At 42.1% G+C, this 23,793-nt stretch overlaps 1 pseudogene across 1 annotated transcript in view; it reads left to right on the plus strand.

The window, feature by feature from the left end:
• LOC128585843 (glyceraldehyde-3-phosphate dehydrogenase-like) overlaps positions 1-23,793 on the plus strand; it is a 618,240-nt pseudogene that overhangs the window by 341,323 nt on the left and 253,124 nt on the right. The window lies entirely within an intron of this gene.

Below are 23,793 nucleotides of genomic sequence, written 5' to 3' on the forward strand. Positions count from 1 at the left end.
CACTGTCTGCCTGTGTGAGACATATTTTCTCTAAGGCACCTCCTTTTATTAGTGAGGCAATTTAGTAATTCCTGGTTTTGAAAAATAATTTCAAAAAAGTTGAAAAAATATGAAAGAAATGTATTATGATCAATCCTCAAAATGTTTATAAGTCAGTTCTAGAAATTGCATTTTAAATTTACCACATGCCAAATCAATTCATGATCAAATCATTTGGTAGCTTGATATTTAAAAGATGGAATGATGAGAACAGTGGAGAAGTCGGGCAGAAGGAAAAATGTGTCAACAGGCTCCCTCAGTGTTGTTTTGGTTCATTTCTCCCTTGTGTACTGGTCTTATTTAAAGTAAATTTCCCTTCTTCAGTGCAGCTGGTGGGGGATTCAGCCTGTATTCTGTTTACGTCCATGTTTTAACAGAGCACAGAAGAGGGTAGCTGTGAATTTGAAACTGTCTCAGAAAGTTCAAAGCTCCCTCATCCTGCGAAGGGAAAACAAGGCCTTAATATTAAAATTTTAATCCAGCATCTGGGATGGACCTGACTGCAAGAGGAATGACATTTCTCAGAGATGAAAGGGGGAAATTACTGTCCTTTCTAAAAATAGCATAGAGTTTTCCACCGGTTCATTTCAGCTGGAGGTAGGATTCAACAGTAGTTGTCTAAGAGAAATACAGTAATTGAGTGTGACTGCTTCCTCTGCCAGGCCGGGCCCAGGTGGTGAAAGTTAAGTATTGTCATTCAGATAAGGCCCAAAAGCAGTTTGCCTCAATGTCTGTTTGGCTCTTCTGCAAAACATCCTCTCTGGGTGTTGAGCTGTGGACAGACAAAATCCAGGCCTGTTCACAGGGCGGCAACAGTGATCGCTCTGATCCTTAGCGAGTGCTTAGCAGGGAAACTGTTGGGCTGTTTAAAACACAGGTGGATATTTTTGCAATGGATCCAAGTACAGAGACTTAAAGATTTGCCAGGTGACTTGAACCTGATATTTTGAAAACTGCCAGATTAAATATACTCCTGGCACAAAATGGGAGAAAAAGCAGTGCAAGAACAAGTGTGTGTTTCTGAAAGCATGCAGGCAGCCTCACTTTATCTCCACCTCCAGGAATAGGGAAATCCTCTCTGATTTTCCTGGCAGTGTAGGCATAAGTTGGGTCATTTCCAGGGCTGGTTCTCCTCAGCAAGAAGGAAAGAGTGCATACTCAGCCAAAGTTCTCATGATGCTGAATTAAAACTAGCATTGATCGGGAGACTTTCCTTGGGGGGTGGGACCAGAGGAACAGCAGAGAACCCTGGAAAGAACCTGGAGAACCGTGTGTTTCAATCTCTGTTTTATCTCACGGCACACTTGCACCTACAGTTAAACTTCCACAGCACACCTTCATTATGTTGCTCAAAAAAAAAGAGTAAAGAAAAGAACATACTTACTGTGCTTTGCACTTCTTTCAAAAATAATTTAATTGATGATTTTTAAAATCATTTTATTCTTTTATTCCTTTATTTATTTATGTATTTATTTATTTAAAAAGCCAGTCCAATTTAGCAGTGGGGGGTTGAATACCAACTTTTAGTGACACTAAACTGGTCCACTACCATTGGATCAGATTTAATTGATGATCTTTAAAAATGTTCTCAGCACACCTAAGATCCTCTCATGACAAACTGGTTGAAAATCACTGCTTTAGAGCCTTGCTGCTCTGAGTAATGTCCTTACCCTGCTCACTGAATTGTTTCCTGAACTTGAGACAGTTGCATGACTAGGTTACTGCTTCCTCATATGTAGAAGAGAGATGAAGCCCTTGCGCTTAGTCTTCCCAACCATCAGTAGGACCAGCTACAGCTACAGCTGTTGTCCAGGTGCCTAACCTTGCACACAACTGGAATGCTGAGGACTCATGTTGACCAGTTCATTCTGATCTTCAGGGTACCTGAAGTTGTCTCGATGGCTGAAAGATGTCTGTGGCTTAAAGTTTTTTGTTGACTTTATGTATTATTTATTGAACATATATTTCTTCTTGTCAATTTACTTTATTATTTTTTTAAGATACGGGGTCTTTCTGTATTGCCCAGATGCCAGACCACTGGGCTTGGCCTCATGTGATCTTCCTGACTCAGCCTCCCATGTAGCTGGGACTATAGGTGAGCACCAGCGTACCCAGCTCAGTCTCGTATTAGTTATTCAACAAGTTATTTCTTGAGTACCTACTCTGTATGCACCCACCCCACACAAACCAATCCATAAGAGCTAGGCCCCAGGCAACAGTACGTTTCAGAGACTAATTTATAATTTAAACTTCTTTTACAAGGCCTTGTATTGTTAATAAGCTGAAATGAACAGTGGCTAAAAGTCTTGAAGGAGGAAATTGTAAACAACAATTCACTTTTTCTTATGTGTATCGTTAACACATATCAGTAGTAATGTTCAAGTTACTACAATTACATATTTAAAAGGCTACACTTTGGGTCTATAAATAGTTTTTAAAGGTATGTTTTTAATTAACTGAACAAAAGTTAATACATGACTAGGCTGCCTGCCCGATAATGTTGTATTAATATAGAAAATGATTATAATGTCATCTGTAATTTATCAGTTTATTTGAAATAAAAAACTGGGTCAATAGGCCTTCAGTTAAGAGGTTAGGATAAAAGAAGATTGAGACTTCAACTGCTTTCGTAGATTGAGACTATGACTTCCAAAATCAGGGGGCTGCCCCATAATCCTAATGGATTGACTTCCAAAATTCCTTGGATTTGTCCTGCTGGACTTGTCTCTCTAGGGCTTAACTGGATCCCTGCAGATAGATATTATGGTTTATATACAGTAATTCCACTTAGTCCAGCTGTAAATTTAAGTCTATTGTATTAATACAACATTGAAAGCCAGCCTCGCCCTTGTCCATGGAAGCTGAGCCTGTCTTTCAGATGTGTTTAGCAGAAAATCAAAGATTTTCAATTTGTTAGTTGGGAGGCTCTTGGAGAAACAGCCGTCCTGCCTAACCACCCATTGTCTGTGCTTTCCACTTGCTCCTTCCAAACAGGACAAATAAAGAGATTCTGTGCGTGGTCATTAATGGGCAAGCTTTGGTGGGGGCTTTGTTCTTAAATGGGGGCTTTATCTTATCCCTGCTGGTTAAGCCCCTTCGTGTCCTCCTCACCTGTCATAACTGTCATACATTTAATTCATCATGCTGGGGGACAGGAGTGAGCTGATTCTGTCAGAAGGCAGGCGGGACCTGTGAGGAGGGCTCGGTCAAGTCAGACTTACAACTTTACGCAAAGACGATTAACAGATTTTAATGAAGATTTTTTTTTTAAATAAGATTTGAATCAAGTAGGCAGTTTTGTGAAGGAGAATTTTCTGCTTCATGATTCTCCCTCAAAGAGGGCTGGACTTCAGACTCCAGCCTATCAGAAGACAGTACAAGAAAATGTGTTTAAATTTAGGAATTCAAATTAAAAAGATGATGGGTGGGTTTTCAAAAAGCAGCATTCTTCTGCTCCTCCCCTTTCTAATTTTTGTTTTTCTAATTATAAAAGTAATATTCATATTTAAATATTTGAAAAAATACAGAAAAAAATCAATAGTTATTCTACCACCTAGTTATAATTGATTATTAATATTTTGTGTGTACATGTCTAATCTTTTTTTCCTATGGATACGCACACACATTTTCTACCAAAGATAGTAATTAATGTCAGTTATGAATCCAAGTATTTTTCTCCATTATTGCATATCCACATTGTCACTTATTATAAAATTAGAAGATGCTTATTGTAAACTATTGAACCATGTCTGGGGACATTTTTTAAGCCCATTCTGTGTGCCAGGCCCTTTTCCAGACACTTCGTGTGTGTTGAGCTTAGTCTTCACAACCTCCCAGTGAGCTTAGTACTCTTATTATCCATTTTGCTGATGAACAAGAAAAGTAGAGGAGGTAATGAACCTGCCTAAGTCAGACAGCACGTGGACAGAAGAGCCAGGCAGCCTGACCTCAGAGCCAGTTCCCTCAACCACTATTCCAAATGGCCTCATAGAATTTGCTTGTGTAAATAATACATTTAACCGATTCTGTACTATTAATCATTTGGCTTATTTCCAACTCTTCAATATTATAAACAAGTGCTATGGTCAAAACTTTAGGGCAATGGTTCTTAACCTTCCTAAGGACTCCTAAGGCCGCGACCCTTTAATACAGTTCCTCATGTTGTGGTGACCCGCAACCATGAAATTATTTTCATTGCTACTTCATAACTGTAATTTTGCTACTGTTATGAATCGTAATGTAAATATCCGATATGCAGGATGTATTTTCATTGTGATAAAGGGGTCACGACCCACAGGTTGAGAACCGCTGCTTTAGGGAGATGAGTTTGCTGCTTTAAGGGGATGAGTTTGCTTTCTCAAAAAGCTAAGCACAGAATTACCATAGGGCCCAACAATTCTACTTAACTCCTGGATATATATCCAGAAGAATGGATGACAGGGACTCTGAATGTTCATAGCAGCACTATTCACAGTAACTGAAGGTGGACGCAGCCCAAAGGTTCCTCAACAGAAGGACCGGGATCATTCTCTTTTTTTTTTTTTTTTTGTGGAAACAGAGTCTCACTTTATCACCCTCGGTAGAGTGCCATGGCATCACACAGCTCACAGCAACCTCCAACTCCTGGGCTTAAGCGATTCTCTTGCCTCAGCCTCCCGAGTAGCTGGGACCACAGGCGCCGGCCACAACGCCCAGCTATTGTTTGGTTTGCAGTTCAGCCGGGGCCGGGTTTGAACCTGCCACCCTCGGTATAGCCCTACCGACTGAGCCACAGGCACCGCCCAGGGGGATCATTCTCTAGTTGCATCCAGTTGCTTCACTAGAATAAATTCCTATAAATGTAGTATCTGTGTTAAAAAACGTATGAGGGCGGCGCCTGTGGCTCAAGAAGTAGGGCACCGGTCCCATATGCCGGAGGTGGCGGGTTCAAACCTAGCTCCGGCCAAAAAAAAGAGTGACAAAGTAAGACTCTGTCACAAAAAAAAAAAGTATGAGTTTGCTTTCTCAAAAAGCTAAACAAAGAATTACCATAGGGCCCAACAATTCTACTTAACTCCTAGATATATATCCAGAAGAATGGATGACAGGGACTCTGAATGTTCATAGCAGCACTATTCACAGTAGCCGAAGGTGGGCGCAGCCCAAAGGTTCCTCAACAGAAGGACGGATACCCAAGATGTGGTGTGGCTATACAGTCTTCACAATGAAAACTTAGCCACAATAAGGAGCGGAGTGCTACACATGCTACATGCGGAGGAAAACATGCAGCTAAGTGAAATAAGAAAGACTCAAAAGTTCAAATACTACGCGATTCACTTGTTTGGTTATCTGGAAAAGGCAGAATCACAAAGACCAAAAGTAGAGGTTACCAGAGCTAGGGGTGGGGAAGGAAAAAAGAGTGGCAGTCACTGCTTAATCCAATCAGAGCTTCTGTTCAGTAAAGAAAAGTTTTGGAAATAGTGGTGATGGTTACATAACTGTGTGAATGTCATGAATACACTGAGTTGTACACTAAAAAAATGATTCAAATGGGTAGTTCTCAGTGTCTCATGCCTGTAATCCCAGCACTCTGGGAGGCCGAGGTGGGTGGATTGCCTGAGTTCAGGGGCTGGAGACTAGTCCGAGCAAGAGCAAGACCCCACCTCTACTAAAAATAGAAAAACTAGCTGGGCGTTGTTGCAGGCACCTGTACCCCAGCCACGTGGGAGGCTGAGGCAAGAAAATCGCTTATGCTCAAGAGTTGGAGGTTGCTGTGACGGCAACAAAGTGAGACTCTGTCTCAAAAAATAAGAAAGAGTTTAAAAATGAAAGCATCTTTCGAATTTAGGGGAAATGTGAAGGGCTTTCTCCTTCCAACAGTATTAGATAGCTAGAATGGCCTTTCATAGCTGTGTCAGTCATGGGAAGAAAGGAAAATACTCTGCCAATTCAGAGGTCGTGGTATCTTACTCCGAGGAGGAGTTGCGTTACTTTCGCTGTGGTCTGGCTGCCTCCTCCACTGCTCAGATACCGTGGAGAAAGAGGGGAGCTTCTCAGATTCTCTAAATGACACGTGCCAAACACGTGGAAGGTAAATCCCCTAATTTAGTCCTTTCTTCCAGCATTCCCTGGCAGACCGCCAAGCTAAATATTTCTGCTGGATAAAAAATGAACTCTTGTGTGCTACACTCGTAACTAGTTGCCTGATTTCACCGAAAGGAGTCACCTCAGTAAGGAGAATGGGAAATGAGGAGTTGGCCTCCAACACCCTATGTGGGCTTTTTCCTCTTCAAGTTTTTCTCTAAGCTATTTATGGGCTGTGATTGGATTAATTTGTGCTAGAAGGAAGGAGAAAAATTAGAAAATAGATTTAATGCAATTCTTCCCTTTCCTTATCCGCCTCGTCTCCCTCAATTTGTTTTTGATGATTACCTTTTGAGATTTCCTAGGTGGCTGTCATTTTGTGTCTGTTGCATGTTTTTTAAGCTAAATCAATTTTCAAAGGCTGTTAACATTTGGTCAACTGAGAGACCCAGCATATGGACCAGTGGGTTTGTGTCAGATGGGGATTATAGTTAATTGAAATTTATGACAACTGCTAAACTGCTGACTTCATTAAGACTAATTAGAGGAATAGAAGTGGGAATCAACATTTAGCTATCCTCTGCCAATTGTTTTAGATGTTTTTCTCTTATATAAAAGGCGATATACAATCTTAGTACTTGTAAGAAAAAATACAAATGGAATTACAGTACATTTTTGCATCTGCTTTTTTTATCCAGTGATTTAACATAGCATTCTTTTTTTTTTTGAGACAGAGTCTCATTATATCACCCTCAGTAGAGTGCCGTGGTGTCACAGCTCACAGCAACCTCCAACTCTTAGGCTCAAGAGATTCTCTTGCCTTAGCCTCCCAAGGAGCTGGGACTACAGGCACCTGCCACAACACCCTGCTATTTTTTGGTTGTAATTGTCATTGTGGTTGTTTGGCAGGCCCTGGCTGGGTTCAAACCCGTCAGCTTCAAGGTATGTGGCTGACACCCTAGCCGCTGAGCTACAGGTGTCGAGCCAACATAGCATTCTTTCATATCACATTTATTTAAAAGCTTTTTTTAATGGCTGAATAATACTCAATATCATAATCCATTTAGCAATTTCTATATTTAGTCTGCTTTCAGTTTATTGTAATATACATAACATTATAATTAGTATGCTTATATGCCTTTGCTCAAATTATCTTTCTCTAGATATATTCCCATAACCATAATTATTCAGACAAAGACTATGAATCTTTAAAACTGTTGGTATATATGGCTAAATTTCTTTTCAGAAAAGTTATTCCAACAAAATATAGTTTATAAATACATAGAAAATTTAGCTTAAAATTTCATCTTTTTATGCTTTTCTTTGTTGTAAATATTAGTGTCATGGGGCAGCGCCTGTGGCTCAGTGAGTAGAGTGCCAGCCCCATATACCGAGGGTGGTAGGTTTGGACCCCGCCCTGGCCAAACTGCAACAACAACGAAAAAATAGCCGGGCATTGTGGCGGGTGCCTGTAGTCCCAGCTATTCGGGAGGCTGAGGCAAGAGAATTGCCTAAGCCCAAGAGCTGAAGGTTGCTGTGAGCTGTGACACCACAGCACTCTACTGAGGGTGACAAAGTGAGACTAATGTCTCTAAAAAAATTTAAAAAATTAGTGTCATTATTAGTATGTGAATAATTACTCTATGACATGAGACTTCTATCTTTTGTTTGCTTGGCAAATTTGTTGGGTTTTGACTGTATGGTAGGCACCATGCCTTACACCAAATATTTGCTACTTTCAAATATTTATTCTTTTTTTTTTTTGAGACAGAGTCTCACTTTATGGCCCTCGGTAGAGTGCCGTGGCATCACACAGCTCACAGCAACCTCCAACTCCTGGGCTGAAGCGATTCTCTTGCCTCAGCCTCCCGAGTAGCTGGGACTACAGGCGCCCGCCACAACGCCCGGCTATTTTTTGGTTGCAGTTCAGCCGGGGCCGGGTTTGAACCCGCCACCCTCAGTATATGGGGCCAGCGCCTTACCGACTGAGCCACAGGCACCGCCCCTCAAATATTTATTCTTAAGGCAATCTTCCAGACTGGTTCTTTGAACAATCGTGATTTATAATATGTTTGAATGGTCTACTTTAAGAATACATCTTGTCATGCCATCCATTCTCATTCTAATTCAGAGAATGATCAGAATACACTTTGATAAGAACGGTATATAGATCCAATAAAAAATTAATACATGAAGGTGGTGACACTGACCCACATTCAGTAGACCCTAAAATTTTGTGTTGATGTTCTGGTCCTGGATATTGCATTGGTGTTTACTCATCTACATTCTGAGTAGTGTTTTCCTTTCCAAGCTACAGTATTCACCTATAACCAGAATAAAGGGCACCATCTGTGACCATAGACCTAAACCAGCCTAAGTGTAACCTCTCTGAGACGCAGAACTAATGTCCTGGCCTGTTGTTTCTTTCTTTCTTTTTTTTAATAGAGACAGAATCTCACTTTGTTGCCCTCGGTGGAGTGCCATGGTGTCACACTGCAACCTCCAGCTCTTGGGCTAGGTGATTCTCTTGCCTTCAGCCTCCCGAGTAGCTGGGACTATAGGCGCCCGCCACAATGCCGGACTATTATTTTGTTGCAGTTTGGCCGGGGCCGGGTTTGAACCCACCACCCTCGGTATATGGGGCCAGCGCCCTGCTCACTGAGCCACAGGCGCCCCCTACCCCATTTCTTTATTAATCTCAGTGGCAGATGGTCTGTTACGTGGTATCAATCCAAGCCATATATGCAGCTACCATTCCTGTGGATGTTCCACAACCTGGGCACATTTTCTTTGGGGGAGGGGAGTTAGGGTATATTTTAAGTGTAGATATTATCTGAAAGTTTAGCATCTGATTATCTGATTTAGTAGTTCCTAAACTTGGCAGCACATTGGAATCACCTGAGAAGCTTTAAAAAGTAGTGGGCTCCCACCCCAGCATTCTGATTTAATTGGTTTGAGTTGCCAGCTGGACATCAGGCTAGTTCTTAAGTTGAATTTTTATGTAAGGTGTAACAGGTACATTTACCTATTACCTGTAATAGCCTCCGTTTGTAAGTGCAAGGCTCACATCTGTCAGATGTTTATATCTCAAGGACTGCCTGTATCTTAAAGCTCCCCAGGCCATTCCACTGTGCAGGAAAGTTTGCAGCCTTCTGAAAGCTTTGGGAGGACATGTTTAAATGACCTACCCTCAGTGTGTTCTAGTATCTGCTGCCCTCAGCCAGGCTTTTGTACTTTTGTCCACACCAAGTCATGGTCATTGATCTTCGTTACCCATTCTGGAGAAAAGATAACCTTCAACTTCTTAATTATTTCTCTGAGGACAGGAAAAGAGAAGAGAAGTGAGGAGTGAGTCCATATTTCTAAAAGAAAGCAACAAGTAGTTGAACCTGGAAATTATTCTGCAGGGCTATTTTGAGATGAAAATACATGAGTTTTCAGCAGAACTCCAGATTATAAATGCGTTAATGTCTGGGATTGCCACCTTCCTCCATCTCGGTATGCTGAAGTTCAGCTCAGGATTGGGTGTCCTCACCTGAGGCGAAGGTATCACATACTGTCCCAGCACCACTGTCCTATTTTTGGTTATAAAAGTGGAGAAGAGAGAGAAAGAGAAGGAAAGAAAAGAGAGAGAACAAGAGAGCTCTTCCTTCCTACGATTACTTAGTCCCACGCTTGGTCTTTTCTCTGTGATCCGGCTCTCATAAAACACAAGGATAATGGGATTTCGGCCTGTCCCACGGGAGGCTGTGCCCAGATGTGTGTGTGGCTTCTGCTGTCTGTGGTGCTGCCTGCGTGGGGGAGCTGCAGGATAACCTTCCAACCATTTGTGCTGTGAGCTGGGGAAATGAGAACAGAAACATGGTGGGGTGGATTTAGCTCTTCTCTGGAAAGAGGATGGTTTCAATACTTCTCATCCCACACAGACTTCCAGGGGCGCTTTGAAGGGAACCTTATGTCAGCAGGCCTTTGAGCTTCCCCGGAAGACATGGCTTGTGTTGTGTACAGATTTGACTCTGGTGGGCTGGGGGAGGGGAAGTAGCGATGTTAGAAAAGAGTAGAAGAGGAGGTGTGAACCGGCTGCTGGCTGTTCTTGTCGCCATGTGGCGACAGGAGCAAGATGAGCAAAATCCCAGTAAGAAATGAATTTGTGTGCCTGTGTGTAAATGTACCCTTCTAAACCCAGAGTATCTATTTCCTTTTGATTGCAGGTATTAAGGGCAGTATTATGTCATGGTGTATTATATTATTTCATCAATTTAAAAAACATTCTTAAAATGATTACACCATTTTATATTGTCCATGTTGTCCAGTCAGCTACACAGTGTTAAGGAACTATTATTTTTATTTATTATTTTCCCTAGATAATTTGTTCCTAAGTATTTTATTGTTTACACGTTGTTTTATTTATTTATTTGTTTATTCATTTATTTATTTTGGAGGCAGAGTCTTCCTCTGTTGCCCTGGCTGGAGTACAGTGGTACTATCAAAGCCCACTGTAACCTCTGATTCCTGGGGTAAAAGGATCCTCCTGCCTCAGTCTCCCTAGTAGCTAAGACTACAGTTCTGCACCACCATGCCCAGCTAATTTTTTTTGTGTGTGTAGAGATGGGGTCTTACTACCCTGTTTCCCCCAAAATAAGACAGTGTCTTATTTTAAGGTGTGCTCCCAAAGATGCGCTAGGTCTTATTTTCAGGGGACGTCTTATCTTTCCTATAAGTGGGTCTTATTTTCGGAGGATGTCTTATTTTCAGGGAAACGGGGTACATTGCTTAGGTTGGACTTGAACTCATGGGCTCAAGTGATCCTCCTGTGTCGACCTCCCAAAGTGCTGGCATGACTTGTAATTGCCTTGCCTTTCCTATTTGTAATTGTATTTTTTAATTTGAGTAAAAGGAGAAATAAGTAAATAAACTTAGTAACTGAAATAGAAGTGTGTTTACTGGGGCCGTGAGCAGTCACTGCACATGAAATTGCAGGCTCAGTGTCCAGCTGAGGAGCAGGCCTGGCTCTAGCCCTGGCCCTAGTCCCAGGTCCCCACCTGCATCTCTTGGGAGCTAGATGGGACTTTGGATTCAGAATTTTTCAGATTTTAGGAAAGTAATACTAATGCATATACCCTCAGTGCCATGGTCTTATTCAAAGATTAGTGTTTCTGTAGCAGAAAACAACATAAAAATTCTCACTACTTGGGACAAAGACTACAGTCTCAGGCTAGCCTGGATGGGGAAGTGTGTAGGGTTTAGAGAGGGGAAGGACTGTGATTCACAGGGATAATTCTGGTGACAGTGGGGGTGATGCAAATTACAAAGGAGTAAAACTTGAAATGAAGAAAGTAATTATAAGGCCATTGCCAAATCTTAGTGGTAAGAGTTGAAGTGGGAATACGGAGTCAAACAACTTTCAATTTCCAGAGCTTTTGGCTGTGAGAATTGCAGATAAGATATTGTGAGCCTCTACTTGTAAGTGGGTAACCAAAAGAAAATTACTTTATCTGAGAGTCAGTTTTTCCCTCTGTGAAATTAACAAATCAGATAATATTTCTAGGGAATATAGTTTTCCATGGGCTAAAAACTTAGAAACTTCCCACTCAAATTGCCAATTGCTCACAGCATTCTCTATAATAGTTTTAAAATACATCAATAGCATATGTTTGATCATTAAGTAGAATATGGTATGTGAGCTTTGTAATACTCTGTAGCTATTAAAAATGATGCAGAATAGGAAGATGTTCATAGCAGTAAAGGGGAAAGTGAGTTATAAAACACTATTTGTATGGGCAGCGCCCGTAGCTCAGTGGGTAGGGCGCCGGCCACAATCGCCGAGGCTGGTGGGTTCAAACCCAGCCCGGGCCAGCTAAAACAACACTGACAACTGCAACAAAATGATAGCCAGGCATTTTGGCAGGTGCCTGTAGTCCCAGCTAATTGAGAGGCTAAGGCAAGAAAATCATTTGAGCCCAAGAAGTTTGAGGTTGCAGTGAGCTATGACACAACGGCACTCTACCCAGGACAACAGCTTAAAACTCTGTCTCAAAAAAAAAAATAAAAGACACTATTTATAGTATGATTCCATTTAAAAAATGATCCTAAGATGAAAGAATCTGCACTGAATGGTTAACAGTGGTTGTTTTCTGCGGGCACAGTGGCTCATGCCTGTAATCCTAGTACTCTGGGAGGCCAAGACAGGTAGATTGCTTGAGCTCAGGAGTTGGAGACCAGCCTGAGCAAGAGCAGGACTCTGCCTCTACTAAAAACAGAAAAACTAGTCCTGCCTTGTGGCGCATGCCTGTAATTCCAGCTACTCTGGAGACTGAGCAAGAGGATCGTTCAAGCCCAAGGGTTTGAGGTTGCTGTGAGCTATTACAGTACAGCACTCTACTGAGGGCAATGGAATTGAGATTCTATCTGTCTCAAAACAAAAATAAAACAGTGGTTGTTTTCTTGAAATTCGTTTGGAAGTAAGGAATAACAAATCCACTGAAACCATCTCAGGCATGAAACCTTTTGTTGTGGATTTATGAATAGGGCACACCAGATAATCACATGGACATCTAAAGGCAAATGCAATAGAGTCACCTCCTGGCGTCCTAAGTGAGGGGCCAGAAATCAAGAACCATGATTATTCTCCCCCTCATTCAAGGGATTCGTTTTGAGGGGTTTTTTTGGTCCCATCTCTTTCAGTTAGTTTTCTCTATCTGTTCATTTTTCATCAGCTCAGTATGGTCACCAGACCTGATACATTTATGATCAGAGCCCCTGAGCTCCAAGACCACCACAGTGTGCCAGTAGTCTTTGCTTCTCGTATTGAATTCTTAAGAATCTGATGGGCACAGTTTACCTTGGGAGACTTTGTCTATTAGTACCACTGCCACCATTACCTGCCGGGGTTATATCTCGGCCGTGATATTTTAGGAAATGTTCATTTCTTCCTTATTTATAGAAATTTTACCATGATCACTGACTACTTGTGTATTTATTATAAAAGAGTAATTTAATTAACTTTTTTTAAGACAGGGTCTCGTGCTGCCCAGAGGCAGGATCTACTCTTGCTCAGGCTGGTCTTAAACCCCTGAGCTCAAGCAATCCACCCGCCTCAGCCTCCTTCCACACCTGCTAGGATTACAGGCATGAGCCACCAAGGTTGGCCCCTAGAAATGTTCTTAAATAACCTCTATGTTGGGCAGCACCTGTGGCTCAGGGAGTAGGGCACCGGACTAGTATACTGGGGTGGTGGGTTCAAGCCTTCCCCCAGCCAAAAAAAAAAAAAACAACAACCTCTATGTAACCAACTCGTAGTATTTTTTAATGCCCTCTGTCTAACACACTGACTTTCTAGCCATGATGAGTTGTATGTTTTCATACAATATTCCTGGGTTTGTATGTTTTCTGAATTGCACACTTATCAAGAATTATTTTTATTTGTTCCAAAATTTGATAATAATAGTTGTAATTAATAATTGATCAAATGTGATATAAACCAATGAAATTTGAGTATTAAGAGTGGCTTCCATTATAACCAAGGAGAAATCTTTGAAAAGACTTGATAAATCCTGGTTGAAAATCCTATCATTTAAGTAAGTGTGGGTGAAACAACTATAAATTATTGGGGAGTGTAGGATAATAACTACAGGACAATTTTGCACTCAGCTTACTTGTACTAAAAGACAATGCATTATGGGAGGGTTTATGCTGTAAAGAAACTATGGATTGTGAATAGGAAGAGGTTCATTCTCAGCCAGAGGACCTTGGTCCTTTGTCAAAGTTAGACAAATTGACATTTATTGAAATGTATTACAAGTTTCAAATAGTGTACAGTCTTTAAGGTTAATATTTGTCATTCTTAGGAGTCTCTAATTGACCTGTTTATATAAAAACTGTTGGTCCCAATTGCTTCAGATAAAAATGTATTAATCACATTGATTACCAACCAAACTGGGGAAAAAAAGTTATTTTTGACCACCATAACAGAACTTGATTTGTATTATAAATATTTTCTAATATAGCAACAGATTTTTTTTTTTTTGCTTTGTTTTGTTTTGTTTTTGAGATGGGGGTCTCGCTCTTGCTCAGGCTGTTCTCTGGCTGTTAAGCAGTCCACCTGCCTCAGCCTTCCAGAGTGCTAGGATTATAGGTATGAGCCACAGTGCCTGGTCTCAGCGTTCAAATTTACTCATTTTCTCTAAAGCCATATTTTTATAAATTGAGTCATATTTTGAAAGCAAGGACAGCTTACTATTAACCATGAGTGGCTTCATTGCCAAAGCAAACAATTTTCAAAAGTCCTCATTTTTCTGTACTAAATTAGATTTCTAGGAGTTGAAGCAATACGTTAGCCATGGTTTGAGCTCTGACTCTTCACCTGATTTTACCTCCAGTGATCTGTGTCATTCAGAACAAAAACATTAATAATTAGTAGCAATGGCTTCCTGAGAAATCCAAAAGAGAAACAATTCTTTACATAAGCCTTTCATTAATCATAAAATGCCCCTGGTTCTGCTGTCTCTTCCCTGGCTCTCAGAAGCTACTGTTTGTTTTGCTGTAGGAATACCGTTCCCCCACCCCCCTACATTAACCCCCCTGAATTAATATATGAGAGAGGCAAATGCCGTTCCCCCACCCCCATACATTCACCCCCCTGAATTAATATATGAGAGAGGCAAATGCCTAGCAAAATGTAATATGAATTTAGACTGCATTATTTAAGACATGGAACTCCTGTTTTCCACACGCAAACAAATGGATTATATGCAAAAAAGGTTGCATAACTTATTTATCTTTGTTTTAAACTGTGCTGCACATCCTAGAACAATTTTGCAATCAGAATTATCAGCCCACTAAGCAGCAATGAGTTTGTTTTGTTAATTGCTCTAGTTAACCCTAATTACTGTGGGGTGGAGTGGCTGTGAAGGGGAGCACGGCCCTAACACTGCATGAAGACATTTTAGGAGGAAGTCCAGGGTCAGAGTGTGCAGACAGACAAAGACACACCCAAGAAGTAAGTCACTTTCGCTTGGAAATCTATCACATTTGATGAACTTATTTTCAAGTGCTGTTGTCAAAGGTAGGTTCTTTACTTCCCCCATAAACAGGCACATTTTATGCCTGTGGCTTCTGCTCTGGAGTATTTTTAAGTTCTATAAACAAGGGCTGAGGAGCAGTATACTTTCTCTTTCTAGTATACATTCTCTTTGTTCAGAGCCCAGTGCAATGTCTCATTCACAGGTGGGACCTGAGAACCTTTTTCAAGCCATTCATTGAACACACACTGATCAATCATCTAACACATGCCAGGCACTGTGGTAAGGGCTGGGTTTTCAGAGAAGCCCATGATTGCTCATAGCCTGGTAGATAGAAGGCCACAGAGACACATCCCGTTCAGTAGTGTAGGTTCACTGGCAGAGCATAAGCAAAAGTTCTAGTTGTGGGGCGGTGCCTGGGGCTCAAAGGAGTAGGGCGCCGGCCCCCTATGCCAGAGGTGGCGGGTTCAAACCCGGCCCTGGCCCCAGCCAAAAACCGCAAAAAAAAAAAAAAAGTTCTACTTGAGAGAATGGAGCGTAGGGCCCCCAAGGCACAACCTGACCTGGATGCCAGGTGTCTGGGTCATGGCTGGCTCTGTTACCATGACCAGCACCTCTAGAGTATTACTCTGTACTTCAACAACCCAGTACTATATATAGACTTCTGTACTGTAGCTTTGCTTGTTGGGACTTCTGAAATTTAAGCTGTTTCCAAGAATGCCCCCAATTATGTAAATGAATGTATAAATCTAAAATGCATGATAATTTGAAGAATAATTTCACAGGCTATGTGTTGGTTTGTAATGGCATTTTGGAAAACCTTTTGTCTTCTAAAGAATAGAGGAACGTGTCACCAGAGAAACATTTTCTTTGAGTCCGGCAGAACCTATTCATATGAATGTAAACTAGTTGTTAATGAAATGGAGGTCAGTAAGGAAATAAATCATTGATTTGTTTGAATAGATTCCGGGCAGAAAGTCAAGATGAATTGGTGGCACTTGTCTGATGAGGGGAGAGCTTTGGGAGAACTCTGCGTTAAGCAGTGAGGTACCTGTGGCAAGTTCTTTCCTGCTGAGTAAATGTGTTTACTTTTTTCACTGGTATTTATACTTGTTAATGTGTTGCTGCAGATAAATCTACTTCCTGAGCCTGTCTTTCAGCTTGTCCTCCTCACTTTGGAGCTGACAAATGGTTTGAGTTTGACACAGCTTATCAGCTGAGCCCCTGCTGGGTGCTGCCAGCAGCTTGCTCAGACTACTGTAGAGGAAAAGTGAGCTATCTGCGATTTTTTGGCCATTGTCCCTCTGTCTAGAGGATGGTGTAGGGCTCAGGGACGGATGCAAATGGCTATGAGGAGTTTTACCTCTTGTGGCAAGTAAGTTTTCAACCCCAAATGAACTCTTGATGATTTCTTGAGAGGATCACTGTAAAATTGAATCAAATGAAACAATTTTCAATTTTATCAGAAAGGCAAAATTAAACCTATTGGTTGAGACTGTCCTAAAAGGGTGCCGAAAGTGCCTTACATTTGTAGAGCACTGAAAAGTCATGTCCTTCCAAATGATTGCAATCCCCGGGTTGGCTGCTTCTGACGGGGTTGAGTGGGGAGCCCGCAGGCGCCCTCCTTGTGTAATATCAGTGCTTCTCAATTCATTCACCTCAACAAAAAGGTGATCAACTTGAGTTAAGCAGCATGAAGGCCTTGAGTGGGTCATTGGGGGGGGGGGTCTCTGGAATGTAAAGCTTTATTTTAAAGACTTCTTATTATATTAAAAACCTAAAGAGAATAGCATAATGTACCCATACCCAATTAAAGATTTACCAACCTAAGACCCTGCGTTGTTTCATCTACACCCCAACCCTACCCCTGATGATTGCAAATGCCAAAAAGCATATAATTTCATCTGCAAATATTTTAGTATGTATATCTGAAATGCAAGGATTTCATGGGGGGAAAAAAAACACAATAGCATGTGATTTTTAATTGTTGGAATTAACTCTTAATTCCAAAGCTGTATTTTTTTAGGGCAGATTGTTATATACTGTTTAGGCCACTGAGTAGGAAGAGTTAGAAGAGGTGTCTCTATAAAGATATTTTAGCATTATTAGAAATATACCCCAGGAGCCAAGATTGCAGTGCAAAATTGATTTTGCTCCTTTCATGGATTCTAGAAGGTTCTGGAAGGAGAGCACGCACATGCACTCAGGCACCAAACTGGCATTTAAAGCTCTGCTGTTCAGATAGAATTACATCCTTTGGGGAGTTGGGTAGAAGGAAGGCTTTCCTCTGCATAGCTGATGGTGGCACTGTAATTAGTGAGATGTCAGCTACAAATAGAATCACCGAGGCGTGTACTCGGCACACAGAAACACATGCAGACTTGGCAGCTAGCAGTGATCTAGCAGTTGGGTCCTAAGTGTGCCCTGTGCCACTTGTTGAGCCTAATGCAAACTTCAGTGTAATTGCCGATGCGCACTCATGAGCGTGATTAGCTGTTACAGATTAGTGAGCTGTCGGAGGCCCCTGAATTATTGATTTGGATGCAGCCTTCTGTTCCACAGACCCCTCAGCCCCCCACATCCTTCTCTTCCCCTCAATCTATGAGTAAGAAGGGAGAAGTAAAAGAGGAAAAAAGGTCCAGATGGGGAGAAAAGAATGCTGAAAAGATCCTATAGGAAGTAGGTCAGTTACTTTGGAGATTAGAGTAGCTGGCTTCATCCCTGAATGTGGGGGCCGGGGACAAGTAGCATACAATTAGGAGGAATTAGAACAGCAACAAGTAGCTTGGATTTATCAGCTTTAATTGTCTATTGTCAGGACAGAGCTCTCCTCCCGAGGATCGTAGTGGCAGTCTACATCCTAATACTTTTAATGGACCTCCATTGTGGGATTATCTCTCCTAAAGACAGTGCCTGTTCTTTTAAAAGGAGCTGTTGGGGAGTCTGCCTGGAAAACCCAGAGATGCTTTCTCTATGATTGGTCCCATTCTAGGGTAATGCAGTGTTGCCCTCAGTCCCCGGAGATACCCCTTCAGGGGGAAGATGTCTATTGAACATTAACTTCTCTGCTCTGCTTCCCCCAGTGTGTCTTGAGAGAAAACAATGGGCTGTAGATAGAGACCAGATAAGCAGGGGCTGATGGCTTCAGAATCTCCACACTATCTTCCTGTTAAAAGGCCTCCCAGCTTATCCTAGTCAACATTAGAGAGTTTTTCAAAAGATAAGGTGTCTACAAAATGAGGTTTGTTATTGTATTGCCCCTGCCTTTTCTTTTCCTCCTTTACCTCTCCAAGCCTCAGGTGGAGAAGGAGGCATTTTAGGGGCTGTCGCCTTCCTCCAAACCCAGGCACTAAATTAGGTGGGTCAAATTTGTTTTGACATCACTACTAGTTGAACATTTAAAAGGTTCTACAATAGGTGTACCCCTCCCTCCACCTTTCCAAGCGCACCTGTACCTTGGGCCCAGTTGGTGCTGAACAATATCTGAGGGGGCAGGGCGCAGTGGCTCATGCCTTTAATCCTAGCACTCTGAGAAGCTGAGGCAGGTGGACTGCTTGAGCTCAGCATTCCAAGACCAGCTTGAGCAAGAGTGAGACCCTGTCTCTAAAACTAACCAGATGTTGTGGAGGGTGCCTGTAGTTCCAGCTACTTGGGAGGCAGAGGCAACAGTATCCCTTGAGCCCAAGAGTTTGAGGTTGCTGTGAGCTGTGATGTCCTAGTGCTCTACTGAGGGTGACCAAGTGAGACTGTGACTCAAAAATAATAATAGTAATATCTAAGGGTCCCATACCAATCTCTGGGCACCTGTAGTCCTAGTTACTTGGGAGGCTGAGGCAAGAGGATCCTTGAGCCCAAGAGTTTGAGGTTGCTGTGAACTGTGATGTCATGGTACTCTACTGAGGGTGACCAAGTGAGATTGTGACTCAAACATAGTAATAATAATAATAATAGTAATATCTAAGGGTCTGGTACCAAACTCTGGGCCTTGGGAGGGTTTACTTTTGGAGCAGCAGGTCTGTCTATAGGCTGGCATCTCCAGATTTACAGCCTTCCCAAAAGGAAGGCTGAGAGAAATGCCATTTCTACTTCCTGGCTTTTAGTCCTCAGTTTCCTCAGCAGGAAAATGAAGTGTTGGACTGGAGCTGTGGTCCTCAACTCAGCTTGAATACTAACTCCTCTTTGGAGCAGAATGGGGGAGGGAGTCAAATGATTTCATTATTAATCCTTATAATTCTGTCTCTTCTCTCCTAACTCACCCTGGCCCGTAAAAATCAAGCTTTTATAGTCTTGAATCTTCCCTTAGAAATTGTCAATCACTTTTTCTGTTTTTGAAACAGAGTTTCACTGGATAGAGTGCCATGGCGTCAGCCTAGCTGCTCACAGCAACCTCAAACTCTTGGGTTCAAGTGCTTCTCCTGCCTCAGCCTCCCAGAGTGCTAGAATTACAAGCGTGAGCCACCACTTTGGGCCATCAGTGCCATTTTTAACAAAGCATCTTCATCCTTTGGCTCATAGTTGGAGGTTTCAGGGAAGTGCTGTGGCAGGCATAGCTGGGGGCCTTTTTTCCTGCTCTGTGGGAACTGCTCCCTGTACACTGGTGCTGGCCCTAGGGTTTCTGCTGCCCCTTCCCAGCCTCCTTTCTCCTTTACTTGAAAGCCAACTGCCCCTCTTTAATCTTCCTCTAGGAAACCATCCTATCTCTGATCTTCCATTTTTTTCTATTTGCACCTCAAGTCCTCCCCTCCTCCAGTTCGACCTTTCCTACCACTGCAAGGTGAAAGGAGCAAGTACCAGGCCCAGGACCTTGCTTTCCCGCGTGTGTGGAAGCCGCTCTTCCTCTCCCCCCACGAAGAGAAGAGAAAAGAGAAAGAGTTTCAGAATGAACGAATGCCTTTCCTGTTGCTCTCTTTCACCCTTGCAAATAACTAGTGCTTTGCCCTCTGTTAGTCAGTTTAGGTTTATTCCTGTCTCCCCTCAAATAGAAGGTTAGGCAATGTCTTCTGGGCTCAGAAATGATCTTCAGTCCCCTGTCCTTACCCTCAGACTTTTCAGAAATTAAACTCCCTCTCATGTCTGAGTATTCACTATTATCAAAATGTAATTGGGAGGAAATCAAATATTGGAGACCCACTTTGGTTACCTCCCCACAAATCATATGGAAATGATTACTATTGCAATTGTTACTTATCTAATTGATGGATATTGTATTAAATGAGTAATTAAAAAATCTCTAAGTGATTAGATAATGATGCAACTATCTATCTGAAGGGTGGGCTATAAAAGATCCGTAGGCATAATGACTCTGTAGATACTCTGTGGCCTCAGACATCATGTGGGTTTTATAAAGTCCTCTGGGTGGCACTTATCATATCTGCCTTCTTAGGGATGGAAGGGACCTCTGCCTTGGTTCTTCAGTTTCCTTAATTTTTGTTTCCCTTATGTAGAAAGTCAAAACACTGACCTCATTTCAAAACATCCAACAGCCCCGAAGATCACCATCCCAAAGTTTAGGCCCTGAATATGTTGGTCGAAAGTTTTGGGGAGGTGAGCTGTGTCATGAGAAGGAAGCTTATACTATTTTTAAATTGATTTGACACATCACTGAAACATATCATACACATCTCCTACCAGTGACACACACGCTGAATTGTCACATCACATGTGTCATTCATAGACTCCCTCTCACTCATGCACACGTACTTGCTCTTCTTGTCCGACTTTATAAAAGGAAGGCAGCCAGAAAGCCAAGCCCAGTGATTAGAGTTGAAAAGACTATTAAAGTTTAAAAAGCAAGTGTCCTTCTCATTCTCTGCCTGGCTCTGAGACATGTGGGAGGGCTTCAAAGCCTAAGAGCCCCCTCTTTCAGGCTCAGGCTTACAGTTGGTCCCCAAATGTTTACCAGCATCAAGATGCCTAACTTACAGGAAGTGGGAAATGGGTGTGGGGCGTGAGGGTGGGTGGGTGGGTAGGGAGTGGGGAGAAGAGGGTGGGGGGGCATTCTCTTGATGTGGTTAGCCTGTCATTGACCTTGTTTGGGTATAGCAGGAGTTGAATTAGAAAATGAAAACATGCTTCTTCTTGCGTACATTTCATCCCATTTTTTATTTTCCTTGGGGAAAAAAAGTTTTTTTTTCCTTAAGTGGAACTCAGGTCTACCAGATTGGGCATTTCATTTCCCTTTGTTGTACGGCAGTCCTTTCCCTTATAGAATCATTTCGTTTTCTAACCATCCAAAGACTGGTAGAGAAAAAACTGGCCCAGTAGCTGAAACCAAATTAATATGGGCTTGTTGAGCTGCTGTGAGGTTGCCATCAAAGGGAACTGATGAGAATTTCTGAGAACAGAGCTGCTTGGATCAGTCATGCTCTGCTGCAGTGTGAACACTCTTATTGTGAGAATTCTGCCTGAGAAATGCTGATTAATAAAGATAACTGAGGTTCTTTCTGACATTATAACAGGGAGGGAAATTATAATAGAGTGACTAAAAATCCACCAAGTCATTACTTAGAAAGAAACATTTTTCTGAGACAGTGATTCCAGACAGGGGCAGCCTCAGATAGCTCTCTGCACAGCTGTGCTGCTGCCAGTGCCAGCTTTAGTCAGCATTAAAAGTGAGCACTGCTCGGGCCTCATGGGGGACAGAGTGAAGTTCAGAAATCAGTCCCTTGTCTTCCTCCTTGACTGTTTTGTGCCTGACAATAGCTAATGTGACAATATGAACAGGTCTTTTCCTAATATTACGATATGAACAGGTCTTTTCTTTTATTCCTTCCTTTTTTGTGTCTTCCTTTTTAAACTATATTATTGCCTACCCTTGACCAGAGTTGGTTTGGAGGTTCTTCTCTTATCACTTTGAGACAAGAACAAACATTTGAAGGACTTCATATTCCAACACTCTGTATCTCAACATTTACTTTCCTGAAGTTCCACCCGTGGCCTTGTCCAGCTCAGCTGCACACCTGGAACTAATTCTAGGGTTGCCTGGCTGAGCCCCACACTGGTATTTGAAGTTTGCGTCCTCCTTAGACTCAAGCCCATTTCACCACCTCTGAAGGTGAGTGCAGGCTGATATTAATTAACAGTGAGTTGATTCACTGGCATCTTCCAGTCATTTAAGCAAATATTTGGCTTAAAATAGCCCTCTTCCTACCTCAAATATCAAACTCTTTTCCAATTCCCTTACTTCATCATGGCTGACTCACCAGTGCTTGCAGGATGGTCTATGAGGCCCAAGAGCAGAGTCTGATTCTAAAAGGGAAGTGAAATACTCTGTAACATCTGCAAGTGAGACTGTTTGAACAGCAGGCCGGCCTTGGTATGACTACATTGTTTTTCTGTCCATTGTGGCGCTGACTCAGCATCAGTTAATAAACCCTCTCAAGGAGGCTGGATTTCTCTTGTTTAATTATCATCTTGGATCTTTCTGAGAACTCCTAGGAATTGTTCATTCAGTTTTATACCCCAGCATAGCTGCATCCTAAAAAAGTCCCGTTTCCTCTAGGCGCTAGCGTCCCCTCTGGTATAACATAGCAACAACAGGTGGACCCAGCCATGAGCAGGGAGTGTGTGCCACCTATGTCCCCTAGTGGGAATGGAATCGATCTGTGCTAGAGGGAGTGTAGAAGCCTTTTATACATAAAAGTTATGTCCTCTCCTCCCCCACCGAAAAATTCTAGAAACTTTCTAAAAGAAGGAAAAGAATTTTTAAATATAAACAGACATATTTTGGGGATGGAGTTGAGCTTTTGTTTTGCTTTATTTAATTTCTTCCTGTAAACAAATACTCAAATGTCCACTTCATTGTATGACTAAGTTGGTATCATTAGGTTGAGACTGGGTGTGTGTATGTGGGTGTGTGTGTGCGTGGGGGGGGAGGAATGTGTGTGCACACGTGTATTTAAAATGTTAGAAAAGACATTGAAGCATAAGGTAGAAAAAGATAATTATTTAAAAAAAAAAAAAGACCTATGTGGTGAGGCAAGCAGGCGAAGTGGAAGACTTGTATTTCAGGGATCTAAAGAGTCATTGAAATGGGGTGTTTGTTACCAACGGACCCTTTGCATCATTGTTTCTCCGAGTTAAAGGGCTCCTTGCTGAAGGCACAAGACCATTGAAGGAAGTAAAGCATCTGGTTTGTTTTGTAATGAGAAGCAGGAATGCAAGGTCCACGCTCCTAATAATAAACAAACAGGACATTGTATGCCATCATCACAGGATGTCCTTCCTTCAACAGAGGACTGACTGGGGCTGGAGGAAAAGCCGGCCAGGGCTCAGAACAAGCCCACTAATTACTGCCTCCGACTGCTATCCACTCGCAGGCACCAGTTCAATGCCCCCCTTAACTGCGAAGCCATTAATGCTCCACATTTTACTTACGCTCCTGGAAAGTTTGCCTGTGGCTTTTGGTAGGAAAGGAAAAAGAAAAACAAAAATTAATCTATAGGATTATAACTTTTTCCTATTTCCCTGTTTACTAAATACGTATGTGCAGAGAGGAAAGTTAGTCCTGCCAAATTTGAGTATCTTTCAGTCAGCAAGAGAAATGGACTCTTAACGCATTTTGAGGGGCGGGTGCGGGGGGGGGGGGACGTATATTTCATAGGCTACAGCTTGAGGACCAGACAGCTCCATGGTATTCACGTTAGATGCAAAAACAATTGAACTTACTCTT

Source organism: Nycticebus coucang, chromosome 5 (genome assembly GCF_027406575.1).
Source record: "Nycticebus coucang isolate mNycCou1 chromosome 5, mNycCou1.pri, whole genome shotgun sequence".
NCBI classification, from domain to species: Eukaryota; Metazoa; Chordata; class Mammalia; order Primates; family Lorisidae; genus Nycticebus; species Nycticebus coucang.